Source organism: Cynocephalus volans, chromosome X (assembly GCF_027409185.1).
Source record: "Cynocephalus volans isolate mCynVol1 chromosome X, mCynVol1.pri, whole genome shotgun sequence".
Lineage (NCBI taxonomy): Eukaryota > Metazoa > Chordata > Mammalia > Dermoptera > Cynocephalidae > Cynocephalus > Cynocephalus volans.
Genome location: NC_084478.1, coordinates 129,113,262 through 129,133,027, shown reverse-complemented (window position 1 = coordinate 129,133,027; position 19,766 = coordinate 129,113,262). Strand labels below are relative to the sequence as shown.

General features: G+C 40.5%; 1 pseudogene; it reads left to right on the top strand.

Annotated features, from left to right (window-relative positions):
* The first annotated feature begins 2,743 nt into the window (after nt 1-2,743).
* Nucleotides 2,744-3,732, top strand: LOC134368405 (melanoma-associated antigen 8-like; annotated as a pseudogene).
* The last annotated feature ends 16,034 nt before the right edge of the window (nt 3,733-19,766 follow it).

Below are 19,766 nucleotides of genomic sequence, written 5' to 3'. Positions count from 1 at the left end.
GGTGAGGGCCTTAGTCTGTGGGGCAACTCTCTACAGATCCCCACGGCTACCAGAGTATCACATGGCGAGAATGGCTGAGTGAGAGAGCTAACCTGCTCACTCACTCTCCTTATAAAACCTCCAGAACCACGCCCATGTCCACTCATTACACCATCAACCCATTCCTCCATGAATGGATCAATCCATTCAGTAGGGCATGGTCTCCAAATTTTAGTCATCTTAAAGACCCCACCTTCCAGTCACCATAATTAGATTTCCCACCCTCTTAAAACTGTCACAATGGAGATTCAATTTCTAGTAGATGACCTTTGGGGGAACACATTCGACCCATAGCAAGGACATTGAGAGGACCTCTATCCCAGATATATGGGGTGCCCTCCTGAGAACTGCCCCCACTGTTAGACTTGGTAGACCCCATGAAGGAGTGTCGAGATGTGGTGCATCCTCAAATCTGTGTCTGTCTCCTGGGCCTCAAGGAGGTGAAGGCCTGGTCTGAGGGGCATCTTCAGGTCAGCAGAGGGGGCCACACCTAGGCAGCAGAAGGAGGAGTCCAGATTTTGCCAGGAATCAAGTTGAGGAATGTTGGTAAGGACTGAAGTTATGAAGGTACCCCCACACCACAAAAGAGGAAGGAACTCATCTAGCTGGCATCCCCTTTTCTCAGCCCTGGGAGGCCCTGGGGAAGGGTGACTCAACGTGGCATGCTCTCATTTCTGCCACATGGTTGGGGTAATAGGTGTCAGGGAGGTGTGTACCTTGGTGCAGGGGGCATTGTCAGATCAGCAGAAGAGGCCACATCCTGTCAGCAGAGAGAGTCACAGAATCTGCCAGGACCAAAAGTATGGGCCTTTTGTGAAGACTGATGTTAACTCAAGCCCAGGAAAAGGGCATACCACAGAGTCTGCCTGTCCTCTGGTCTCAGCCATGGGGGTACTCAGTCAAGGGTGGGCCTAAGTGGCAAGCTCACTTCTACCATGGGTGGGAAGGTGGAGAGTCTTCAGGGAGACTCTGGGTTCTTGGTCTAAGGCTAAATGTCAGCTCATCTCATGTGGGGGGTGGAGATGAAGGGCAGGGCCTTGCAGGAGTAAAGAAGAATAACCTAGAAGACTCAGGGAAACCCTCACCCCAAAATGAATGTGGCCCAGCCCCTGCGGTCAGTTGTGGAGACCCTACACAGAGCTGGCAGGATGTGGCCCCTCCACACTTCTGTCTCCAGGCTCTGAGGGAGGTGAGGAACTTGTTCTGATAGGGCTACTACAGGTCAACACAGGGAACCCCATCTGGTCATCAGACACAGTGGTCCCAGGACCTGCTAAGAAACAAGGTGAGCACCATGGGGACCCCCCACACCAGAACACAGAACACCCCATTCCCACCCTCCCCTTCTGTCAGCCATGGGAAGACTCAGGGAATGGTAGGTAGAGAGGCTACCTTCACTTCCCTTCTGGTGTCTCATGGAGATAGGGCCTTGGTGTAAGGAAGGTGGCCTCAGGTCAACAGAGGGAGAGTCCTAGGACCTGCCAGTACTGCACAGGCCCCACACCCCAGGACATGAACCCCACTGAATTTGGTCACTTCCTATGGTCCTCCCTGGGATGCTCTGGACAGTTGTGGCCAGATATTTGGCCCCTCACCACCTTTTGTTCCAGCACAGAGATGTGAGCTATTGTTCTGAGAGTTTCTCACCCCAGCAGAAGTATTGGGTCCGGGCCCTACCAGGGGATAGGCGAGGGCCCTGAGTGAGTATGAAGGGAACCACTCACCCCAGAACACTGGGGACCTGACAGAGTCTAATCCACCCCTCCTGTCAGTGCTGGGGAGCCCAGGGTGTCCTTGCAGTCTGCAGCCTGAGGCCCCCCTCTATTCCTCTTACAGGAGCTCCAGGAACTGAGAGGTGAGACCTTGGTCTGAGGCAGTGTCCTCAGGTCACAGAGTACAGGAGGCCCAGGCAGTGCCAGGAGTTGAGGTGAGATGCATGCCCTGAATGTGTACCAAGAGCCTCACCCATCCCAGAACAGTGGGGACCCCACAGTGCCCAGCCCCACCAGCAACAGGCTTTAGTCAGTGCTGAAGCCTAGTGCTCTCCTGGCCAGCTGCACCCTGTGTCTTAGTCCATTTCTGTTGCTTATAACATACATACCCAAAACAGGGTGATTTGTAAATAAAACAAAATTTATTGCTTACAATTCTGAGGCTGGAAGGTCCAAAGACCAGTGAACACATCTAGTGAGGGTCTTGGTGGTGGCAACAGGGACCCAGGTGTATCACATTGCAAGATGGTGGAAGCAGAGACAGTGACAAACCAACCTCTACATGCATGATCTTTTTAAAACCCTCAGGACCTCGCCCCTGGACACCATTATTAATCTATTAACCATTGCATGGTCCTACCATCTAATCACTTCTTCAAAGCCTCACCTTTCAAGTACTGTAATAGGATTTCTCACCCTCAACATTTACAGTGGGGATTAAGTTTTGTGGGGACATTTAACCCAAATCACCCTGACAAGCCCTTTCATTCCCACTTCAGGTCCACAGGGTACAGAGTGCACAGGAAGACAGGAGCCCTGTGAGGTCCCAGAGCACCACCAAAAGAGAAGACCTGTGAGTAGGCCTTTGTCAGAGTCCCCAAGTGTGGGGTTCTCGGCTGAGGCCACTCACCCACTCCCTCCCTCCGTAGCCCTGTTGGTCCCCATCACCCAGATTCTGCCCACACTCCTGTCTGCTGCCCCCAGGGAAAGTCATGATGCCTCGTGGTCAGAAGAGTCAGCTCTGCAAGCTTGAGGAAGGCCTTCGGGCCTGAAGAGAGGCACCGGGCCTGGTGGGTGCACAGGTTCCCGTCGTACTTACCACCTCCTCCTCCTCTCCTCTGATCCCAGGCACTCTGGAGGAGGTGCCTGCTGCTGGAACACCAAGTCCTCCCCAGAGTTCTCATAGTACCTCCTCCTGCCCCACTGTCATCACCTCCACTCCATGGACTCAATCTGATGAGGGTTCTAGAAGCCAAGAAGAGGAAGGGCCAAGCACCTCACAGGACCTGGAAGTCCCTGAATCCTTGTTGTCTGATTTGGTTTGTTTCCTGCTCCTCAAGTATCAAATGAAGGAGCTGATCCTAAAGGAAGAAATGATGAATGGTGTCCTCAAAAATTATGAGAACCACTTCCCTGCCATCTTCCACGAAGTCTTTGAGTGCATGCAGGTGGTTTTTGGCATCGACATGAAGGAAATGGACCCCACCAACCACTCCTATGTTCTCATCACCAACCTAGGCCTCACCTACAATGGGATGCAGAGTGATGGCTGCAGTATGCCCATGACTGGCCTCCTGATCATCATTCTGGTTGTGATCTTCATAGAAGGCAACTGTGCCTCTGAGGAACTCATGTGGGAAGCACTGAGTGTGATGGGGGTGTATGCTGGGAGGGAGCACTTCATCTATAGGGAGCCCAGGAAGCTCATCACTGAAGACTGGGTGCAGCAAAAGTACCTGGAGTACCGGCAGGTGCCCAACAGTGATCCTGCACACTATGAGTTCCTGTGGGGCCCATGTGCCCATGCTGAAACCAGCAAATGAAAGTCCTGCAGCAGCATTTGGCCAAAGTCAACAGGACTGATCACAGATCCTTCTCATTCCTGTATCAGAATGCTTTAAGAGATGAAGAAGAGAGAGCTGGAGCAGGAGTTGCATCCAGGGTCAGGGGTCGTCCTAGGGCCACCTCCAGCAGCTTCTGACCTGTGTGAGATGAGACTTCTTCTTCACTGTGTTTGAAGAGAGCAGTCCTAAGTGTGTTCTAAGTAGTGGAGGGCCACGCTGGGTTAAAGGGAACATAGTATATAACATTTTTCTGTTCCAGTTCTATGCAATGAGTTGGAGATTTATCTTTGTTTTCTTATGGAATTTTTCAAATGTTCCTTTTAACGTAAAGTATAATTAGCTTCAGGATCGAATGACAGTTTTATTGCTATTTATACAGTTTAGTAGTAAGAGTTTTGCTACTTGTTCAAACAAATTGGGAATTGCATTTTATTTTGTGATCTGAAACAAGAAAACATTGCAGGGAAATAGGCATTTCCTTGGAAATGTGAAAGTACTTAGCAGTGAAAAAGCTGGCATAAAGAAATAGAGAAATTAAAAGATAATAATTCTTGCCTTGCCTTATCCCTCTTAGTCTTTGGTGTAAAATTTTAAAAAAACACATATGCATATTTGCATGGCTTACTTGAGAATGCAGAAAAATTAAATATTAATGAATACATCCTCTTCTCACTGGCTCCTTTATTCCCCATTCATTGAGCATGTGCTCTCTGGAAGGCCCTGTGTTAGTCGTGGAGATACCCAATGACCCAATGACGTAGATAAGCCCAACCCAGTGCTACCCATAGTATGGTTGAGCCTAGGAGCAGTGACCATATTAGGAAGGTGGTGAGATGTCCTCTAAATCCTAAAGAACAAGTAGAAAAGGGTTAGCAAGAATGTGGGGCTCCAGATGAGAGCAGTCGACTGTAAATGTCCTGAGCCAAGCCAGCTTAAGGCTTTGGAAACTACACTTCCCTCTGTGGGAGGTGTCTGCACTGAAGCTGGGTGGTGGCAGGGGCCAGGCTCTCAGACACTGTGTCTTAGGGCTGCGAGCAGAGCCTGGATTAGAAAACTTCTCTGAGCAGTTCCTTTTGGATGGTGGATCAAGCAGAGAGGAATCGCCACCTGGGGCAGGTATGGAAAGTGTCCTGCACTTCTGTCCCAGTGCGAGTGAACACAGCACAGGAACTATGTGATTTATATCAGGGTGAATCTCCTATGAGGTGAGGCCTGGAAGCCACTGGCCAGGTACTCTTCTGCTTAGCTTGGACGAGTAGAGGCAGCGCCGTTAAAATAGCATTTTAATTAGGTCGTCTTGAGGTAATTAGGCCAATTGGAAGCAAGGGGTGGATCTGGGGTGAGGGTGAAATGAATTAAAATAGTGGTGTGGATAGAAAAGCACCTAGGAGGGAGGAAGGAGCTGTCCTTGACTCAAATTTGAGGAGTTTGAGTTGAATCCAGCTGAGGAAGACTCCTCCACACCCCAATTTTGGTATATATTCTTTAAGAGAGAACATTTACTGTATTAGTCCATTTTGTGTTGCTATAACAGAAATACCTGAGGCTGGGTAATTTACAAAGAACAGAGGTTTATTTGGCTTACAATTCTGGGACAGCTGCATCTGGCATGGGCCTCAAGCTGCATCTACTCATGGCGGAAAATGGCAGGCAGCAGCAGGTAGGAGCAGATCACATGGCGAAAGGAAGCAAGAGAGAGAGAGAGAGAATTACCACGGTCTTTTAAACAACAGCTCTTACAGGATCTAATAGAATGAAATCTCACTCAGGACCCCCACCCCCGAGGGAGAGCATTAATCCATTCATGAGGGATCTGCCCCTGTGACTCAAACTGCCACACTGGGGATCAGATTTCCACAATTTCTGGGAGGACAATACATCCAAACTCCATCATTTGCTAAGCAGCATATTGTTGATTTTCCATTCTGTTTCCTGTTCAGCTACAAATTGTCTCAGGTTTTCTAGAAAACAAAAATAATTTTTAGTGGAGAGAGTGGGTCTGGGGTCAAAATCATATTAGAAATAAGGCCATACTAAATTTATATGAAGTTTTTTTTTCTTTCTTCAGTAATAAATTAATCTTAGCTTATTACTGTAACTTTTTACTCGGCAAATTTTTTAATTTTTTAGAAACTTTTTTTGTCATTTGCTATAACACTTAGCTTACAACAAACACAAACACATTGTACAGCTGGCTATAAGCTTGAGGGGTGATATCTGGGTTCTCAATTCTACTCCACTGGTCTGAATGTCTACTTTTATACCAGTAACATGCTGTTTTGGTTGCAATAGCTTTGTAGTATAATTAGAAGTAAGGTAGTGTTATGCCTATGGCATTTTTTTTTTTTTTTTTTTTTTTTTTTTACTCAGGATTTCTTTGGCTATTTGGGGTCTTCTGTATTTCCATATGAAAGGTAAGATTGCTTTTTTTCCATTTCTGTGGAGAATGTCACTGGTATTTTGATGGGGATTGCATAGAATCTGTAGATCACTTTGGGTAGTATAGACTTTTTCACCATGTTAATTCTTCCAATCCCAGAGCACAGAATATCTTTCCTTCTTTTCATGTCTTCTTTAATTTCTTTCAGAAGTGGCTTGTAGTTCTCATTATAAAGATCTTTCACTTCCTTGGTTAAATTGATTACTAGATATTTAATTTTTTTGTCACTGCTGTAAATGGGCTTACTTTCTTGATTTTTCTTTCTGTTAGCTGATTATTGGAGAATATAAATGGAAGAGATTTTGGGGTGTTTACATTGTATCCTCCAACATTACTGAAATTATTAAACAGCTCTAAGGTTTTTTTGATAGGGTCTTAAGTTTTTCTATATATAGTATCATGTCATCTGCAAATAGGGGCGGAATGGCTTCATTTTTTCCAATCTGAACAGCCTTTATTTCTTTCTTTTGCCTGATTGCTCTGGCTAGTACTTCCAGTACTATGTTAAATAGGAGTGGTGAGAGTGGGCACCCTTTCTTGTTCTTGTTCTTAAGGGAAAAGCCTTCAGTTTTTCCCCATTCAGAATGATACTGGCGGTGGGCTTGTCATAGATGGCTTTTATTATTTTAGGATACTTTCCTTCTATACCTAATTTGTTGAGAATTTTTATCATGAAGGGATGTTGAATTTTGTCAAATGCTTTTTCAGCATCTATTGAGATAATCATATGGTCTTTGTCCTTTGGTTTGTTCATGTGATGTATCACATCTATTGACTTTCATATGTTGAATGATCCTTGCATCCCTTGGATGAATCCCAATTGATCATAGTGTATAATTTTTTTAATACGTTGCTGTATTCTGATTGCTAATATGTTGTTGAGGATTTTAGTATCTAAGTTCATCAAGGATATTGGCCTATAATTTTCTTTTTTTGTTGTGTCTTTATTAGCTTTTGGCATCAGAGTTATGTCAGCCTCATAGAATGTGTTTGGGTGAGTAGCATCTGATTCAATTGTTTGGAATAGTTTGAGGTGAATTGGTATTAACTCTTCTTCAAAAGTTTGATAGAATTCTGCTGTTAAAAAATCCGGACCCAGACTTTTTTTGTTGGAAGATTGCTAATTACCACTTCAATCTCCTTGCTTGTTATTGATCTGTTCAGGTTTTCTGTCTCTTCTTGGCTCAGTCTTGGTAGTTTGTATGTGTCTAGAAACTTCTCCATATCTTTCAGATTTTCACATTTGTTGTCGTACAGTTGTATATAATAGTCTCTAATGATTCTTTGTATTTCTGTGGTGTTGGTTGTAATGTCTCCCTTTTCATTTCTGATTTTTGTTATTTGGCTCTTCTCATTTTTATTTTTTGTTAACCTAGATAATGGTTTGTTTTGTTGATCTTTTCTATTGTTTTTTGAGTCTCTATTTCATTTAGTTCTGCTCTGACCTTAATTATTCCTTTCCAGCTACTACCTTTAGGTATGGATTGTTGTTGATTTTCAAGTTCTTTGAGGCAGAGTGTTAGATTCTTTATGTGAAGTCTTTTCATTCTTTTGATATAAGCATTTATTGCAATAAATTTGCCTCTTAGTACTGATTTTGCTGTGTCCCACAGGTTTGGGTATGAAGTACCTATATTTTCACTAGTTTCTAGAATTTTTTTGATTTCCTGTTTAATTTCTTCTTGGACCCATAGGTCATTCAGGAGCCTATTATGTAGTTTCCATTTATTTGTATAGCTTCCAGAATTTTGCTTATTGTTTATTTCCAATTTTAGTCCATTGTGGTCTGAAAAGACAGTTGGAATGATTTTGATTTTTTTAAATTTGCTGAGACTAGATTTGTGACCTAATATGTGGCCTATCCTGGAGAATGTTCCATGAGCTGATGAGAAGAAAGTACAATCTTTAGTTGTTGGGTGAAATGTTCTGTATATATCTGCCAAGTCCAGTTGGTCTAGGGTATAGATAAATTCTTGTGTCCCTTTGTTGACTTGTTGCCTGAAAGATCTGTCCCATACTGAGACAGGGGTGTTCAGATCACCCACTATTAATGTATTAGGTCCTATTTCTTTTTTTAGGTCTAAGAGTGTTTGCCTTATATATCTGGGTGCTCTGGTATTGGGTGCATACATGTTTATGATTGTTATGTGTTCTAGCTGGATAGATCCCTTTATCATTATATAATGGCCTTCTTTGTCTTTTTTTATGTTTTTTGGTTTAAAGCCTATTTTGTCCAATATAAGAATAGTTACTCCTGCTCGTTTTTGGTTTCCATTTGCATGGCATATCTTTCTCTATCCCTTCACTTTTAGTCTATGTGTGTCTCTGTAGGTAAGGTGGGTCTTTTGAAGACAGCATATACTTGGGTCTAGCTTTTTAATCCAATCAGTCAGTCTGTGTCTTTTGAATGGGGAGTTTAGTCCATTCACATTTAGAGTAGTTATTGACAAATGTTGTTTAATTCCTGTCATTTAACTGCTTTTTGTTTAAATGGTTTAAATATCTTTTTATCATTATTTCCCCTTTTATTTCTCTTCTTCAATGTTAATTGGTAATTTAAGGTGGAATGATTTAGCTTCTTTCTCTTTCTTGCTGGCATTTTTGTTTTAACAGTGGGTTTTGGTCTTTCTTGTGTATTTGTGATAGTGGTCACCATTATTCAGATTCCAGATGAATGACTGACTCCCTTGAGAATTTCTTACAGAGATGGTTGTGTGGTAGTGAACTCCCACAACTTTTGTTTGTCTAGGAAATACACTATTTCTCTTTCATTTCTGAAGGAGAGCCTTGTGGAATAAAGAATTTTTGGAGCACCAATTTTTTCTTTTAATAATTTGAATATATCATTCCACTTTCTTCTGGCCTGTAGGGTTTTGGTTGAGAAGTCTACTGTTAGCTTGATGGGGGTTCCCCCATAAGTGACCTGATGCTTTTCTGTTGCTGCTTGTAGAATTCTCTCTTTGTCTTTGAGCTTTGCAAATTTAACTATAATGTGTCTTGGAGAGGATATTTTTGGGTTTGAATCTGTTTGGGGATCTTTGAACTTCCTGGATCTGCAGTTCTGTATCTCGCCCTTCACCTAGGAAGTTTTCTTTTACTATTTCTTTGGGTAGATTTTCAATACCATTTCTTTTCTCCTCCCCTCAGGAATACTCACAATTTGGATGCTAGAGCACTTGAGGTTGTCTGCTCTCTCTCTCTTAGATTTTCCTCATCATTTTTAATTCTTTTTTCCTTTTTTGTCTGCCTGAGTTATTTCAGAAAGACAATTTTCAAGCTCTGAAATTCTTTCTTCAGCTTTCTCTACCCTGCTGCTCAAGCTCTCCGTTGTGTTTTTTATTTCATTGAGTGAATCTTTCATTTCTAGAAGTTCTGCTACACTCTTTTTTAACAATCTTTTTGTGTGTTTCTTTTAGTCTTGATTTTCCCAGAAGACTATTTCAAACCTTTTTCTTTCTCTTCCAGAACCCTATCCTTCCTTAAACACCTATCTCCAGCAACAGAAGCCACCCACCACTATGTCTGCAAGCATATTTGCAATTTCATCCATCTCATCTGCTTTCCCTTGTTTTGTAATGGAATATCCCATTCACTCTCATATGTTTGTTGTTGTTTTTTGGTGGCTGGCTGGTATGGGCATCAGAACCCTTAACCTTGGTGTTATCACCACACTTTACTTTGGCATTATCAATTAAGCTAACCAGCCAGTCCCACCCCCATATTTTTGATGAACACATTTTTTCAGTTATTGTCTCTCTTCTGAATCAATTTGTTCTACTGTATTGTTTCCACCAGTATTCAAACATGATCTTTAATTTTCTGTTTCAATAAAATTCCTCATTTGTCCCCACAGGACCCTCCAATTACCACCCTGTTTCTCTGCTCAACATCAAAACAATTATAATAAGTTGTCTGGATATCAACCTAGTCCTTTTTTTTTTTTTTCTTTTTGGTTACTGTTAATTTTCTCCTAATTCAGTAGAAGTTCCTTTTTACTTTCTGTTACTAGTTCATCTTCCTATATTCAACTTCTAAATATTTGGGTACCTTGGGGCTTGACCATAAGCACTCTTTTCTTCTCTCTATAAACACTCATTAGAGGTGATAGCTTAGATTTCTGAGGATTTAAGAATGATCTTAAAACTGATAACACCCATTTTTTATTCCCATTTCTGAATGTTCCACTGGGCTCCGTACACATGTATCTAGCTATTTGATTTATTTAACTGTGTATCATATGGTAACTTCAAAATAATGTTTAAAATGGAATGCCTGTTTTTATCCTAAATATCATCCCATAAATCAGTTTTTCTTGAAGGGCAGTCTTTGAAATAGCAGCATCAATACCACCTGGACACCTGTTAGAAAATCAAAATTAGTTCTTGTTCCAGACCTACTATATGAGGATCTCTGGGGATGAGACCTAGGAATCTGTGTTTTACCACACCATCCAGATGATTCTGTTGCACTCAGGCAACAGCGCCAATCAATTGTCAATAGTGCCAGTGAAACACTGGCCTATTGCAAATCCTGAAAGATAGCCAAAGTGGTAAATTATAGTGAAAAAGCATGTGTGCATGTTTGTGTGTGGTGTACAAGTGCATGTGTCTGTATACATATGTTAGGTCATCCACTTTTACACATTTTATTAGATTTCTAATGCTGCTGTTATGTAACAAATTACCATAAATATAGTGGCTTAAAACAATGCAAATTTATTATCTAACAGTTTTCCATTTTAGAAAGCTGACACAGATCTCACTGGACTAAAATCAAATTGTTGGCAGGCAGAGCTATATTCCTTCTGGAGGCTCTAGGGCAGAATCTATTTCCTTGCCTTCTGTAGCTTTAGAGGCCACTCATATTCCTTAGCTTGTTTCTCTCTCCTTCCTTCCTCAAATCCAGCAACTTTGCATCTCTTGTCGTTCTTCCCTAGCTCACACATTACTCTCACAACAGGCCAGAAAGGCTTTTAAGGACCCATGTGAGTAGATTGTGCCCACTCAGACAATCAAGTATAATCTCCTCATTTTAAGGTCCTTAGGTTAATCACATCTGCAAAGTCACTTTTTCTATATAAGACAGCACCTTCAAAGGTTCTGGAGATTAGAACATGGACATCTTTGGAGGGTATTATTCTGCCTACCACAAACATATTTACTCTATATTTATTAGTTAGCCTTCTCCAGAGAAACAGAACCAGTAGGATATATGAGTAAAATGTACTATTTATGGAGAGAGAGAGAGAGAATTTTATTATAAAAACTGGCTCATATGATTGTGGAGGCCAAGAAGTCCCATGGTCTGCTATTGCCAAGCTGCAGAACCATTAAATTTGGTGGTATAATTCAGTCTGAGTTTGAAGGTCTAATAATCAAGGAGCTAATGGTGTGTGTTCCTGTCTGAGTTTAAAGGTCCAAGAACCGGAAGCACTGATGTCTGCGGGCAGGAGAAAGTGGATATCCCAGGTCAAACAGAGAGCAAATTCAACCTTCCTTCACCTGTTTGTTATATTCAGACCCTCATCACATTGGATGTTGCCCACCCATATTGGTGAAGGTAATCTTTTTTATTCAGTTTACTGATTCAAATGCTAACCTTTTCTGTAAAAGCTTTCACAGACACACCTGGAAATTATGTTTTACCAGCTATTTGAGAATTATTTAGTCCAGTCGAGTTGACACATTAAATTAATCATCATAAGTCCACCCCTTGTCAAAGTGGTACCCATGCACATCTTCTTAATCCATAGTTAATCTCCAAATAAAGAGAAAAATAAGGTTGTAATTCTTCCTAACATAGTACTACTATCCTCTGCATAGCTGAAAATGCACAAATCTCTTTCCCAGAAGAGGAGGTAAAGTCACTGAGTGATGTTTACTCTTATCCTAATATCCTGTAACTTAAATACAATGATATAAAATTAACAGTACTTAATACTAATAGAAAGTCAGTACATCTTATATTATATAGGGAAATAGGAGAGAAAATAAACCAAAGATATTTGCTTAATAAATGTGTATTTACACACAAACGTATTCTTAACAAAATGGGGAGAAAATACTCATGACAATTACAATCCTCCTTTCTGTAACTGGTCACATGGTGTAGCTGGCATTTGTAGCTACTTTCTTTACTACACATTACATATTCCCTTTGTCTTCAGCAAGTATGTCAGCTGGTCATTGTTCTTTACCTGGTGGAATGACCCAAATCTGTGTTTCTGGAGTCTGGGCCATTAGTAATCCTGCCTGGATTGGGTTGTTGTTTTCTTAATCACAGAGCATGGTAATACCAAGAGGCACCCTAAGGGATCTCCCATATTCCAAACATACTCTTCCTTACCTTCATTGTGGAGCAGTAATCTAATTTCCCCTTCATAGTCAGGATCAATCACCCCAGCCAACACTGTTAACTCCCTTCTTTGCCTGTTGTCTCAGAGGCATGAGGAGCCCAAAGTGGACTGGTTGTGGTCTTAATTTCTAGTTCAGTGGAATTATTGCTGTGTCTCCTGGTAGAAGCATTCTTGCCTCTGGAAGTAAGACCTGTAGGCCAGCAAAGCATTAAGTCCCAGGAACAGGAAGCAAAATTTTTGCTAGTGGATCACTAGAGGTCATAATAGGTTGTGCCACTCTCGTTTCCATCCCTTGATTTCTTTTTTTTTTTTTTTTTTGCATTCAGCAAATGTTCATTTTTTTTTTTTTTTTAAATTTTATTTTGTCGATATACATTGTGGCTGATTATTGCTCCCCATCACCAAAACCTCCCTCCCTCCTCCCTCCCCCCCCCAACAATGTCCTTTCTGTTTGCTTGTCGTATCAACTTCAAATAATTGTAGTTGTTATATCTTCTCCCCCCCCCCGGTTTGTGTGTGTGTGTGTGTGTGTGTGTGTGTGTGTGTGTGTGTGTGTGTGAATTTATATATTAATTTTTAGCTCCCACCAATAAGTGAGAACATGTGGTATTTCTCTTTCTGTGCCTGACTTGTTTCACTTAATATAATTCTCTCAAGTTCCATCCATGTTGTTGCAAATGGGAAAATGTGGTACATCTACACAATGGAATACTACTCAGCTATAAAAACGAATGAAATACTGCCATCCCTTGATTTCTGAATCTGTAAAACCTCACTTCACCATCAGAAAAATAGCATCATATGTTGGATCCTTATTCAGAGCATATACAGCCTTCTTCAAACCTTACCTCAAATCCTCTAGGTATTACTACCTAACAAGAGTTGTAACAGAGTCTTCAAAAGGCCATTTTGCCATTCTATCAAGCCATCTGCTTCAAGATGACAGGGAACATGGTATGACTAATGAATTCCATGAACATGGGCTCATTGTCACACTTTTGTTGTGAAGTGAGTTTCTTGATCAGAGGCAATGCTGTGTGGAATGCCATAACAATGAATAAGACATTTTGTAAGTACATGGATGGTAGTTTTGGCAGAAGCACTAAATGCAGGGAAAATAAATCTGTATCCAGAGTAAATGTCTGTCCCAGTAAGGATGAAACACTGTTCTTTCCATAATGGAAGTGGTCCAATGTAATCAACCTTTGACCAAGTAGCTGGCTCATTACTTTGGGGAATGGTACCATATCAAGACTCAGTGTTGGTTGCTGCTGCTGGCAGACTGAGCACTCTGCAATAGCCATAGCCTGGTTGGCCTTGAAAATCCATGTTTCTGAGCCCATTGAGCCCTTGCATAACCTCCATTCCTGCCACCATGCAACTGTTTTTATGAGCCCATTGGGCAATGACAGGAGTGGCTGGGGGGAAAAGATGACTGGTATCCAAAGAATGTGTCACCCTATCCACATAATTATTAAAATTCTCCTCTGCTGAGGTCACCCATTGGTTCACATGGGACACAAATATCTTTGTGGATTTTGCCCATTCAGAGAGGTTTACCCACATACCTGTTTCTCAAATTTCTTTGTCATTAATTTTCCTATCATGTGCCTTTCAAGCTGCTGAACATCCAGCCAAGCCATTAGCTACAGCTCATGAATTGCTATATAATACCATGTCTGGCCAATCCTCCTTCCAAGCAAAGTGCACAACCAGGTGCACTGCCCAAAATTCTGCCCACAGTGAGGAGTACCCTTCATTGATGTTCTTCACAGATGATCTGGAAAGAGGGTTGTAATACTGAAGCTGTCCATTTTCAGGTGGTGCCTTCATATCATGAACAGCCATCTGTAAACCAGGACCGAGTCTTCTCTTCCTAGTCTACTGATTGTAGGGAACACCCCACGAGGCCTGGTGCAGGCTAGGAAAAAGATGGCAGCATAGCTAGAGTGGGGACCATGGGCATTTGGGTTACCTCTTTGTGTATCTTACTTGTGCTTCTTCAGAGCCTGCTTGGGCCGAATCACACATATACAACTTATAATGATGGCGAAATGATGCAATGCACACCCAACTTTATGGCTTTGTGGGTCAGATAACACTCAGGTCATGATGGACAGCTCAAGTCACATGGTAAGTTGGTAGCCCATGATTAAGCATTAAGTTTTTATTAAGGCCCAGTAGCAGGCCAAGAGCTGTCTCTCAAAAGGAAAGTAGTTATCTATGAATAATGGCACAGTCTAAAGGCCTGCACTGCAATTCACCTATAAGGGTCTGCCAAAGGCTCCAAATAGTATCCACATCTGCCACTGCCACCTCAAGTGCCATTAGATCTGCTGGATCATATGGCCCAAGCAAATCACTTGGTAAATGTGCCAAAGTAACACATCAAATGAGGAATACGTTGACTGTAAAATCCAAAGAGACCCACTAGGCATTATGCCTTTTTCTTGGCTGTAGAAGAGGCCAGAAGCAACAATTTATCCTTCTCCTTTGAAGGGATATCTAGACATGCCCCACGCTACTGGACCTCTAAAAATTTTACTAAGCTAGAAGGCCCCTGAATTTTAGTCAGATTTATTTTCCACCCTCTGACACAAAAATTTTTGCCAATGAGTTGCATCAAGTCATCAGTGTAATGTACCAGTGTGATGTCCAGTTGATGGATAATGCAATGAAGATTCCTGTGAACTAAATTATGACATAGGTCTGGAGAGTAGATATACCACTAAGGTAGGACAGTGAAGGTGTATTGCTGACCTTGACAGCTGAGAGCAAACTGCTTCTGGTGGATCTTCTGGGCAAATATGGAGGAAAAGGCATTTTCCAGATTAAAAGCTGTACACCAGGTATCAGGAAATGTGTTAATTTGCTCAAGCAATTAAACCACATCTGCTACAGCATCTGCAATTGAAGTTACCAACTGATTAAGTTTACAGTAATCCACTCTCATTGTCCAAGATCCATCTGTCATCTGCACAGTCTTAGTTGGAGAGTTGAATGGGGATGTGATGGGAATCTTTCAAGTCCTTGATAGTATCACTAATCGCTATAATCCCTTCAGGGATATGGTATTGCTTTTGATTTACTATTTTCATAGGTAGAGGCAGTTCTAATAACTTCCAATTGTCATTTTCTACCATAATAACCCTCACTCCACAGGTCTGGAAACTAATGTGGGGATTCTTCCAGTTGTTAAGCATGTCTATTCCAATTATGCAGTCTGGAACTTTAGAAATAATCACATGACTGGTTCAGAGACTCACTGGAGCCACTGTGAGATGGAGCTGTGCTAAAAAATTTATTAATCACTTGGCATGCATAGCCCCTACTCTGACTGAGGGGCGACAGTGACAATTGGGTTCTGCATTTGATTTTCAGAAATTTCAGACCTGAGGCTACAGAAGATAAGGGTTTTCTTCTGGAAAACCTTCTTCAGGAGATAAGGGCACACATCTATGAAGCACTTGAGCTGGTAATTTGAATCCTTGAGCTTATCCTTTTTTTTTTTTATCTCTTGTAGAAAGCTTTAAAACTTTAATATTAGACACGGAAGAATATTTGAATAAATGGAGAAATATTTTGTGTTCTCAGATGAGATGGCTTAGTATTTATAAATATGTCAACTCTTTCTAGAAATGATGATTGAATTCAGTGCATTCAAAGTAAAAATTCAATGTGATATTTTGAGGAATCTACTAATTAATCCAAAACTTATGTAAAGTAATAAAGAAACATGAAGAGTTGAATCAATCTTTAAAAAGAAAAGTAATGGGGGAATTACCATACCAGACACCGACATAATACATAGCCACAGTAATAACACCAAGTGTGGTGTTGGTGAACAAGTAGTCCAATAAACACGAGAGAGCCCAAATACACATATAGTTCAAATGGTTACCACAAATCAATGAAAAGACTATTTAATTAACAATCCTGGGGACACTGCTTCACTTTACAAAGAAAGATAAAATTAGTTAAAACAGCATACAAATTCACACTATACGTGAACTAATGACATAAACATGAATGATAAAACTATAACGTTAATTGATGGAAATATAAGAGATATTTGTGCAACCCATGGGCAGGTGATGGACTTTTAAAGTGAAATTATTATTATTATTATTTTTTTTTAATTTTATTTTGTCGATATACATTGTAGCTGATTATTGCTCCCCATCACCAAAACCTCCCTCCCTTCTCCCTCCCCCCCACCAACAATGTCCTTTCTGTTTGCTTGTCGTATCAACTTCAAATAATTGTGGTTGTTATATCTTCTCCCCCCCCCGGTTTGTGTGTGTGTGTGTGTGAATTTATATATTAATTTTTAGCTCCCTCCAATAAGTGAGAACATGTGGTATTTCTCTTTCTGTGCCTGACTTGTTTCACTTAATATAATTCTCTCAAGGTCCATCCATGTTGTTGCAAATGGCAGTATTTCATTCGTTTTTATAGCTGAGTAGTATTCCATTGTGTAGATGTACCACATTTTCCGTATCCACTCATCTGATGATGGGCATTTGGGCTGGTTCCAACTCTTGGCTATTGTAAAGAGTGCTGCGATGAGCATTGGGGAACAGGTATACCTTCGACTTGATGATTTCCATTCCTCTGGGTATACTCTCAACAGTGGGATGGCTGGGTCGTATGGTAGATCTATTTGCAATTGTTTAAGGAACCTCCATACCATTTTCCATAGAGGCTGCACCATTTTGCAGTCCCACCAACAATGTATGAGAGTTCCTTTTTCTCCGCAGCCTCGCCAGCATTTATCGTTCATAGTCTTTTGGATTTTAGCCATCCTAACTGGGGTTAGATGGTATCTCAATGTGGTTTTGATTTGCATTTCCCGGATGCTGAGTGATGTTGAGCATTTTTTCATATGTCTGTTGGCCATTTGTATATCTTCCTTAGAGAAATGCCTACTTAGCTCTTTTGCCCATTTTTTAATTGGGTTGCTTGTTTTCTTCTTGTAAAGTTGTTTGAGTTCCTTATATATTCTGGATATTAATCCTTTGTCAGATGTATATTTTGCAAATATTTTCTCCCACTCTGTTGGTTGTCTTTTAACTCTTTTAATTGTTTCTCTGGCTGTGCAGAAGCTTTTTAGTTTGATATAATCCCATTTGTTTATTTTTCCTTTGGTTGCCCATGCTTTTGGGGTCGTATTCATGAAGTCTGTGCCCAGTCCTATTTCCTGAAGTGTTTCTCCTATGTTTTCTTTAAGAAGTTTTATTGTCTCAGGGTGTATATTTAAATCCTTAATCCATTTTGAGTTGATTTTAGTATACGGTGAGAGGTATGGATCTAGTTTCATTCTCCTGCATATCGATATCCAGTTATCCCAGCACCATTTGCTGAAGAGGCAGTCCCTTCCCCAGTGAATAGGCTTGGTGCCTTTGTCAAAGATAAGATGGCAGTAAGTGTGTGGGTTGATTTCTGGATTCTCTATTCTATTCCATTGGTCAGTGTGTCTGTTTTTATGCCAGTACCATACTGTTTTGGTTATTATAGCTTTGTAGTATAGCTTAAAGTCAGGTAGTGTTATGCCTCCAGCTTTATGTTTTTTGCTGAGCATTGCTTTGGCTATTCGTGGTCTTTTATTGTTCCATATAAATGTCTGAATAGTTTTTTCCATTTCTGAGAAAAATGTCTTTGGAGTTTTGATGGGGATTGCATTGAATTTGTATATCACTTTGGGTAGTATGGACATTTTCACTATGTTGATTCTTCCAATCCAAGAGCATGGAATATCTTTCCATCTTCTTGTATCCTCTCTAATTTCTCTCAGCAGTGGTTTGTAGTTCTCATTATAGAGATTTTTCACATCCTTGGTTAACTCAATTCCTAAGTATTTTATTTTTTTGGTGGCTATTGTGAAATTATAACAGTGTAATTTGTAAGGTAAAAAGTAACCTAATTCAATTAAAATTTAGGATTTATGTTCAACAAAGGATGCTGTAGACAAAGGTGATGGATGGTAACAGATGGAAGAAAATATTTTAACATCTGATTAGTCTCTGAAAATCAATGAAGCAAAGACAAGAACCTCAATATAAAAATGGCCAATGGATACAAACAAGCAGCAAACAGAAATGGAAATGCCAGAAGATAGCAAATGTATAAAGAGATGCTCATGCTCATTTTTAATGAAAGAAGTACGAATTAAAATAATAATTATGAGCTATCACTTTAAATCTAGTAGACTAACACAAATTAGGAGACTGAATAAGGCGAACTGTTGGTAAGGAAATAAGGCTATGAGAGCTATACCAGATGCTCTGGTACCTTGACTCACATCCTTTCTGCCTCACCTCTGATTTCAGTCCTGGTGTACAGTCCTATCGAGATTTGTATCTCGCCTTATGTATGCATCATGGGACTTCACTTTTTGTGCCAGGACTCTTCCAATGTATGGACAGCTATAAGAGCTCACATTTCTTCACATGCAGAAATCAGAAGTGTAGAGAGCAAAGGAGGCTTGCACAACTCAGAAGTGCAGGGGATGGAGAAGAAGGAGAAGGGTAATATCATCAGGAACAACCATTGACCAGTGGATGTCATAAACTGGCAAATGCTTTTGTCTTTGATCTTTTTGTCAGACATAATTGGGGATTATTCTATATGCTTCCAGATGTTCCTAGCCAAATTAAGTCTCTTTTGCTCTTATTAATGACAAACTAATGCACACATTATTGGTTTTCCCTCCTTTTTCTGTCTCAGTCTCCCAAGTGGTTCATTCCTGCTGTCTGAGAACACCTCTTAAATAAACTACCTGCACATAAATCCTTTTCTCATTCTTTCTGGGAACCTAGCAAAGTCATGTAACATCATGTACTGCTGGGAGGAGTAATCGTGAAACACTTCTGGACAGCAATCAGGCACTATATAGGCAAATTATTTTTATGTGTATCCTGTGACCCAACAATTCCTTTTCTACATATATATCCCATGGTAATTATAATATAGCTACATAAGGGGATATAGTCATGGATGTTTGTTGAAGCATATTGTTATGAAGAGGAGTAGAAGGCAATCTCATGTCAATCACTGGTTAAAAGTGTTGAATGTACACTACGGAGTATTATGCAGCAGTTAGAAGCATGTACATGTAGCAACATAGACAAATCCTAAAAAATATGATACTTGGTAAATAAATAAATAGAACAAAAACCAGAATGAGATAAGAAAGTACCACTTATTCAAACTAGAAAAACATGAACAAAATAATACATATTTTGCAAAACACTCATCCAAATATAAAAATATACACTTAACTTATTAAAATATTTGCGTATGAGGTAGAGGGGAATGGAAGTGAAGTATAAAGGTTAAAAAAGAAGAAAAAAAAAACTAAGAGGGCCTTCTCTGAC